This window comes from Psittacula echo, assembly GCF_963264785.1.
Source record: "Psittacula echo genome assembly, chromosome: 2".
NCBI classification, from domain to species: Eukaryota; Metazoa; Chordata; class Aves; order Psittaciformes; family Psittacidae; genus Psittacula; species Psittacula echo.
Window position 1 is genome coordinate 85,192,163 of NC_137737.1, and position 7,351 is coordinate 85,199,513.

Consider the following 7,351-nt stretch of genomic DNA (forward strand, 5'->3'; position numbering starts at 1 on the left):
ATTTCTATTTCTGAAATATTATGGTTTTAATCCTCTTTCTATTTCAGTTTCACAGTGCTATCTAATGCATTGGAGAAACACTGATACAAAAGCAGAAACAGAAATGATTTCACTAAGTAAAGAAAGTAAAGGAAAATCTAGAAGTTTTCCTGCCATAATTTATTCATTTATACCACCTTATTTTCTTTCCTCCTGTGAGAATTCAAAGTGCTTTAGAATATAAACCACATCGAGTGACATATTTCAGCAAAGTATCTCAGCTCATGTTGTAAAGGTGAATATCATGCTCGTTTTATAGGTGCTGAAATTGAATTTGAGACTATTCAAATGCAGCCAAGTATTGTATAATGTAATGTCAAACATACAGATGTCTTATTTTGGCACTACTCAGATGCTTTGAATGACTCATGGTTTAAATGGCTTGTCCAAATCTGTATAGCCAGGCAGATGGGAAATAAGGTATGGCTCCTCACTGAGACCATTATAGAAATCCATCTGAATACATATGGTGTATGTATTCAGATGAATACATACAGATACAGATTCTCCATGAAGGAGATGCAATAAATGGTCATCCTGAAACTATTTCTCTTTTGAGAACATAGTGAATTCTGGCCAGCAAATATAAATGGCACTTTATAATGAACACAGTTATTATATTCAGTATATTGGATTTTTCTCCAACTGTTTCTTCTACATTCTTAAAATATATACATAAACCAGGACACTGAGAAACAAAGTGGTATCCAGCAAGGCCATACGGATACAAGACCACTTGATTGCTTCAGTACGGGATTTCAGAGTTTGCAGTTGTTTCTTTGTACAGTATCAAAATAATAACACCCTATATTTGGAAATGTGATTCCTTGCATGTGCAATGAATCACGCTCAAAGGATTTCTTGGTTTTCCTCTCCAACCTCTTCCTGCAGTAGCTGGTCTTTCTGGTGTTAACTGGCATTTCACCAGGTTATGCAATCATAAGAAAGATTAACTAGAGGCTTGTATTGAACGACAAATATGCTTAAATATTCTGGAAAGGATCTGTGCATATATTTAAGTGATGTAGAGAATTAGTACCCTGATAAAGGTGTGTGTGGTTTGAAAACACTTTAGAAACTCATAGAACAACTATGGGACTATTATTATCTTCATATTGTGCACATTATCTGTTACGTTTCCTTGTCTCTAATAGGATCACACTAATTTTCATCTTTGCAGATATGAGATGCTCTTCAATTATGTTATTTATTTACTGTTTCAGTGAAATCATCTGAATTGCTATTCTTCCAGGTTACAATAAATCGATGCTCATCTCACCCATTGGTTCCCTTGTTTCTTGGTTTTGTAACACAATTTTCACAAATCACAAACATCATGGGGCTCATCCCAGGAGACACTCAGATGCAAGCAGATTATCTGTAGAACACACCTCTTTAGAAACCCTATCTCCCATGGGATCATTATTTAACCAATTTTAAATATCTCATTTTATCAGATTCCCTCCACTTAGGAAAATGTATTTCCTAAAAATAATTTGCTACAGAAGTTACAGGGGTAATCAGTAGTAAACACCGACTAAACTTTGGTGGTAAAATCTATGCAGTTTAGTTTCAGTTCTGTCACTATCCATACTCCTCTGTATGGATGTAGTGTATTAAAAGGAAGAGCTATCACTGTTCAAAGCATATTATGCCATAAAGGGCATGTATGGAGGGTCTTTCTGCCCTCCCTGTAGAGAGTTATTTAAGAAGTAATACCAAATGGAGAACGCATTATCTCCTTCCCGCACTGTTCTTCTTGCCTGTATTTTCCTTACAACTCCAAATAAAGCCTTTTACTGAATCAGTAAAGGAAATAGATGCTTCTGTGTGGTGGTATTTTCTTTGAAAACATCCTACGAGTCTAGTGCAATTTACTTTTCACTGCTTCTTGCATACCCCGCAAAAAGAAAGTTATTAACTTGTTCTATAAGAGGGCAGCACCGAGGGATGATGTTTCCATGGTCAAACTGCTTCAGTAGCAGCTATTCATAATCAGAAGACACTGAGGTAAATATTGTTATCTCTGCTTTTCAGTTGGTGAAACTGAAATAAAGAGGTCAAGGTCAACATCTTCCAATTTAAAATCTATGGCTGGATTTCAACAGCTAAATTAGTGACATGAATTGAAAACTTCTGAAACCTAAAAAATTAAAAGGACTGCACATTCTAGGGAATCCTGGGAATCCAAACACTCATTTATATACTGGAAGTGTTGTAACCAAGTTAAACTTTCCTGCTTTATAACTGGGGCAATGTTAGGTCACAGATATCCTGAATCTCTTTAGGGTTTGGAGTTTTGTATTACGTTCAGCAGTAGATATCTGCATTGATGTTACGCTCCTCTATTTATTTGCACTTCTGTAGTACCAAGATCTTAGGAGGAAATTCTCCTTAAATATTTTGGTTGCTCTTAAAGTTGTATTTAGATTTTTTCAGTTCCCTTCACCACAGTCTGTATCTCATTAATGAAAGAACTTGCACATGAAGTGAAGGAAAATGTATCACCTACTGTGTAGCTGATTGTGGAAAAGATGAAAACATGCACTTTCATGATGGAGAGAGAAGAGGGAAGAAAGAGCATCTTGCTTTCCCAGAGGACAGTAGTAGGGAAGGGACAGGACCAGACAACACAGTTCTCTAGAAGGTTTGCACTTGATTCTTTCCCACTTCTACACAGTCCGTATTTGAAAGGGAGGGCAGAGTACGGTGGTGAGCAGTGATGCAGACCAGAAGCCATACGACTGGTGTTTTCTCTTCACTTACAGATAATTTGCTGATGAAGCGCTGACCAGATGGCACGCCAAAATGCATTGCAAGAATACATGGATTTTGTAGGACTCTAAAAAGTTGGAGGGTTTAACTGTAAAAATTGAATGTTTTGGACTGATTGGCTCTTTTAGTCTTCTCCCTCACATTAAAGCATGTGGCCAAAGCAGAGTTTCTTCCATTTTCAGCAGACATGACACAGAAAAGAGTTATGCTGCCTAATTAAATAATCAGTGGTGGAAGAAGACAGGTGCTTCCTTTATCTTAGCCCTGCGTTCACATGATATGACTCTCCCTTGTGCTATATATTTCTCTTTCCCTGGCAGAGATGTGAGAGTCAAGTGAGGTATCACCTTTCTCCATATTGCCCGGATGTGGTATGTCCTGCCTGGAGGCACTGAGCATCCTGATCATGTTCTGCCCCACACGGGGCCAGTCAATAAGGGGGAACACAAGCTGGGGGCTGCTGCTGAGACAGATGATAACTCTCCCATTGGAAGCCTGGAGACAGTATTTTGGCAGACCAGGAAAGGTACGTGCTCTGCCTTAATTGTGAACACAGTTTGTTGTATCACTTGCAAAAGTTTCATTACACCAGTTAGTATATTAGCATTACAAACAACATAATAAGCATAATTGGTCCAAGGGCTCAGTGTGAACTAACTGATCTGAAAATAATGCCATTTCAGAATGCAAACACGAAAAATAAACCTTGACGTTTACTATAAATTTCCAGGAGGGATTTTATTTACAGAATAGTAAAAGAGAATTGAGAACTTGCTAGCAAGCTGATTGATTTTTTTTTGTTGTTGTTGATTGGTTTATAAAAATGGCATCTTACTTATCACCAGCAATGAGATTTACCAGCAGGGACTTGTATATTGAGATGTGTGTGATTGCAAACTCTGCTGAAAACGTTGTTTTGGGAATAATAGGATAAAACATATTTAAAAAAGAAAGATGGTTGATAATTTTTGTTGTAAGTGTAAATAGCTCCAAATAAGGCTACTGAGAGGGAAACCCATTCTAGCTAAAACAAAGCTGTCAACACTGCTGCTAGATTTTGCATTGTGATGTGCTGTATGGTGTGCTCTGAAGTCAAATCACAAGAGATAAGTTTTTGCCAGTCAAAAATAGAAATGTGGCCTTTGATTTAAAACCGCTTCTGCTGTGCCTCTCTTTTGTTCTTAGCTAAATTAGATATACCTTTTCCAATAATGGAAAAAAAACCACACATCTAATATTTAGTTTTACAAATTTGCCTTTTGCTTACCCTTATTGAAACTAACTCTGGATCTGTGCTACTGAAAACCTTCCTTATGTGAGAACCAAAAGCATTCCCTGTGTTTCTTTTAAAAAATGAAAAATGGAATTTTAAAATGATAGCTGTGAAAGATAATGAAATGCCCTTTAAACTAACAAACGTTGTATTTTAAATGAGGACTTGCTACAGCAATCTTGGTGAGATTCAATAGTATTTATGTGTGTGAAGCACCACTGCCTTTCTGCGCAGACAATCCTTTGTTGATGCTATTGGGACACCTTCTGTAGCAAGACGCAATGGTATAAAATGGGCAGAGCCGGAATCATGGATGTATCATAGATCATATGCATGCTTTCAGCAGGTGTCACTGGTTCTACACCCACAAGGCATTCCTAAATATTTGAATAGTGTGGTCAGAAGGCTTCTAGCACTCATAAAGTGAGCAGAGTGAGTGAGCTTTCCAGGTGATCTCACAAAGAAGAGCGAGGCCAGCACAGTTCTTCTGCGCCTGGGTGAGGAGGACTGCAAGGAGGCAAATACATTGCACCATGGTGGAGAAAAATGCCACCTGGCTGGCCCATGGGCAGGTTACATCCTCCTTCTCTCCCAGAGTGACAGCTGTAGCTGTTCAGGGTTACTTCCAGTGGTGTCCTCCATGCTGTTCATCCCAGTTGTGTTTACCACCGCCTAGTAACTCCCTTAGCAGCTAAGACAAATGCATTAACAACACTTTAAACCACTTCAGAGTTGTAAGAAATGCAGAGCTGAGGGCTGTGAGAGCCAAGCTCAATTCACACATCATTTCCCCATTTAGACGTTTTGGAGTGAGTCATTTCGGGCTGCGTGTGCCAAGTGCATCGGCACCAGTGCTGTGCAAATCGGCACAGATGGTGCAAACCCCCGTCAGTGAATCACCTGGCTTCGTACGGCTGGTCGGTTTGCTTCCTCTAGGGGTGGAGGAAGAGTGGGTGGGATGGGCTGAGTAAGGAGACCTCCCCAGCCCAGCACCACTGCTCAAAATCACACCAGGCACAGGCTACTCAGCAAGGTATGCGTGGCCTGTCAGCAGGGGCTACTCAGCAGGGGTTTGAGAGAAAATGAGTTTTAATCATTCATTAAGTCAATAGGTATGAGCTTTCTAATTTACAACGTTTGAGCTAATTAGAAATGTGGAGCAGGGGCACATTTCTCTGATGGTGTTCCTCTGGTCCGGTTGGGAAGTGAGGCAGGGTCCCTGTCTTGGTTTCCAATGGAGTCTCATGATTCTTTCATTTTCTGCTGAAAGTCAGAGATCCTGAAATCACCTGCTTATATGGAAATCACATTTCTAAACTAGAGAGGCGAGTAAAAGGAATAAGAAGGCTGCTATATTAAGTACCCGATGGTTTTGAAGATAATATGGTGATTTATGTTGCTGAGTACAGGATCTTTGAAAGCTTGAGTGTGGCAGTCCTTGAAATCAGTGAATCCACTGTGATGCATTTCCTAAAGAACAATGAACAAACTGGGAGTAACCCCCAAATTCATGGCCTATCTGAGCTAATTCTGCTGCAATCTGGAATACAGATTGCACTTTCACAATGCTTGCTGATGGCTACAGTATGACAGTATTTCAATGACTTTGCAAGTTACTTATTATTATTAAAAATCCTACATAATTTGAAATTTAGCAGTTAGGAATCAGTGGTTAGGAAGTACACCTGGTAATGGTTCTGGTAAGGAACATACATTTATGGGTTAGTAGCACAGCAGGCACTGCCACACTGTACTGCTCCATTATTCTGTTAGATAAGCAGAATAATCTTCTAGAAATAATATGCAGTCCAGGATCTACAACCCACCAAGTTCTCGGCTACTTTTACACATCTACCCTGAATTTCAGTTTCTGTATTGCAAGCTTTTCATGTGTGGCTCAAGGACATAATCAACTATTTCATACCACCAGCTTTTCATTAGTGGGGAACAGGTTTCATTAGCTGGACTTTAAGAGGAAAGTTTCTGCAGTTCATGATCATGAGCCTTCTGTAACAGAGATTCAGCCTCTTGGGTCCTGATGGAAGTATGACAGCTTAACACTTTTCCATTACAAGGAACCCTGTTCTGTTCCTTACAATTTCATCAGGTTTTAAATGCTCAGCCAAAATTCCTTAGGTTTTAGGAAGGTGCCTTTTATGACTTTGAATGGAAACAAAGAACGGACAAGAGTGCTGTTCTGGCATGGTAAAAAACCTCAGGCGTCCTCTCTGAAAATTGATTTTCTATAAATTATAGAATCACAGAATCACAGACTGGTTTGGGTTGGAAGGAACCTTAAAGACCGCCTAGTTCCAGCCTCTCTGCCATAGGCAGGGACACCTCTCACTAGATCAGGTTGCTCAAATAAATATTCTCAATTAAATATTATGATGAATTCTTTTTCCCCAGCAGTGTTGCTTATCAGCCCCTTGAATCCAGCTGACCGGTGATCACCAGCTGTGTGCTCCTGGTTTTCAGAGCGTCTTGATTCCTTCTGTCTAAAGTCCTTCATCAGTTTTTTTCAAACACGTTGACCATTCACCACTGCAACTAAAGCATACCTATGTTATAGGGAGAGGGCATCCTGCAAAATCCTTATGGGAATGGTGAGGTAATTAAGCATGTGTGTTAGGTATTTCAATCCAATTGTTTGCCTTATTTGCACTGACGAAATCTAGATCTTAAGCACCTACAGCAGTGTGTAACACTCACGACCCCCGTCTCTTCATGCTTCATCTCTTTTGAAAAAGCCTTTCTAGTGTGTGAAAAAATCTGTTTCACAGTGAATCATTCTCTTTAAAAAGCCAGACTTCTTTTCTCCTACTGTTCCTTTTTTCTCCTTTTTTTGCCAGGATATATGGAAGTTAAGGAGAGAGAGGAACTGAAGTAGTTTCTGAACAACCTTAAAAAAATTGAATTTCTGACAGACTGCTTTTACTTCCACCAAACCCGGTTTTTCCAGCCCCTCTTCCCCTTCAAAAGTGTAGCTCAAAACATTGTTAATTGTGACTCCTCATGTGTCTGGCATTGCACTGCGGTTCCTAATTAGGCAGTGACATGCTATTGTTCTTCCTACCTGTGCTGTGAGGGGCACAGGTGGGGCACTGTCAGAGCTGAGCTACTATGGGACAGGCTAAGTGGGCTCTTATCCTCTGCGCAAAGCAGCTTCTTTGAGAAGAAGCAACGTACATACCACGCCTGCCAGTCCATTACACAAGAATCTGTGAGACATCTGTGGATTACTGGCATGAGGATGCTCAGTTT